This window comes from Sapajus apella, unplaced genomic scaffold (genome assembly GCF_009761245.1).
Source record: "Sapajus apella isolate SASKATOON/1434 unplaced genomic scaffold, GSC_monkey_1.0 scaffold11895, whole genome shotgun sequence".
Lineage (NCBI taxonomy): Eukaryota > Metazoa > Chordata > Mammalia > Primates > Cebidae > Sapajus > Sapajus apella.
Window position 1 is genome coordinate 1 of NW_022448816.1, and position 1,753 is coordinate 1,753.

The 1,753-nt window shown below is 57.3% G+C and overlaps 1 pseudogene; it reads left to right on the forward strand.

The window, feature by feature from the left end:
* Positions 1 to 998: 998 nt before the first annotated feature.
* Positions 999 to 1,543, forward strand: LOC116548423 (annotated as a pseudogene).
* The last annotated feature ends 210 nt before the right edge of the window (positions 1,544 to 1,753 follow it).

Sequence of the window (1,753 nt, forward strand, 5' to 3'; positions counted from 1 at the left end):
TGGCCAGGCTGGCCTTGAACTTCTGATCTCAAGCGATCTGCCCACTTAGGCCTCCAGAAGTCTTGGGATTACAAGTGTGAGCTGCCGCTCCAAAAGACCTCACTTCCAGAACCTTCTGTCTCTCACCCTCAGGCCTTTCCCGGTGCCTGTCACACTCCAGTGTACTCTGCACTCTCCTTCTCAGGCCCAGGTCTCCCCCCCATTCCTCCACCCCTCTGTCCAGCCTCTTCCCTGAATTCCTAGCCTCCCAGTCTCGCCCTGGGATGCCAGTCCCAGAACACACAGCTTTTGCCAACTCTGCCCCGCTCACACCTCCCAAGACCATGAAGTCTAAGCCCCCAGAATTCCCTGCCCAGGGCCAGGCATAGTGGCTCACGCCTGTAATCCCAGCATTTGGGGAGGCCGAGTAGGGCAGATCACCTGAAGTCAGGAGTTTGAGACCAGCCTGACCAACGTGGAGAAACCCCGTCTCTACTAGAAATACAAAAATTAGCCAGGCATGGTGGTGGGTGCCCGTAATCCCAGCTACTCTGGAGGCTGAGGCAGGAGAATTGCTTGAACCGGGGAGGCGGAGGTTGCGGTGAGCTGAGATCGCACCACTGCACTCCAGTCTGGGCAACGGAGTGAGACTCCATCTTAAAAAGATAATAATTCTTGGCCGGTCATGGTGGCTCATGCTTGAAATCCCAGCACTTTAGGAGGCCAAGGTGGGCAGATTACTAGATCAGGTGTTCAAGACCAGCCTGACCAACATGGTGAAACCCTGTCTCAACTACAAATATAAAAATTAGCCGGGCGTGGTGGCGCGCACCTGTAATCCCAGCTACTTGGGAGGCTGAGGCAGGAGAATTGCTTGAACCCAGGAGGCGGAGGTTGCAATGAGCCGAGATTGCATCACTGCACTCCAGCCTGTGCGACAGAGTGAGACTTCGTCTCAAAAAAAAAGAAAAAGAAAAAAAGAATTTCCGGCCCAGCTTGGAGTGACTGAAGTGCTTGAGTTGGTGTCTGCAGGACCGACAAGAAGACTGATGGGAGCTCTGGCAGGGGACCGGCCTCAGCCCCCGAGGTGCCCCACAAACCTGCAGCTGAAGCCCACGAGTCCCCACAATCAGCCCTACAGTGCGAGGAGACTCTGCCTCCTGGGACTGGGGAGCCTGATGTGTTTCAGACCCTCCAGCACGCTCTAAGCTCCCTGGAGGCGGCGGCTGCTGCCTGGCGCCACCGGCCCCCCGGCCATCCTGGGCTGATGGAGGGCACAAGTGAAGGGGGACCAGGACCCCATGGAAATCAGGAAGGGGCAGGGAGCTGCCAGCAAGAAGCAGCTCGCCTGGCGGAGAGGAATGCCTGGCTCCGGCTGGCCCTAAGTACCCGAGAGGATGAGCTGGTCCGCACGCAGGCCTCCCTGGAGGCCATCCGAGCCGAGAAGGAGACGCTGCAGAGCGAGGTGAGTGGGGCCATCCTGAGTCACACGCAGCCCCCTGTCTGAGGGAGGAGGTGGGCCCGATGTAGGCAACATTTATTTATTTGTTCATTCAAAAAACCTTTTGAGCCGGGCGCGGTGGCTCAAGCCTGTAATCCCAGCACTTTGGGAGGCCGAGGCGGGTGGATCACGAGGTCAAGAGATCGAGACCATCCTGGTCAACATGGTGAAACCCCGTCTCTACTAAAAATACAAAAAATTAGCTGGGCATGGTGGTGCGTGCCTGTAGTCCCAGCTACTCAGGAGGCTGAGGCAGGAGAATTGCCTGAACCC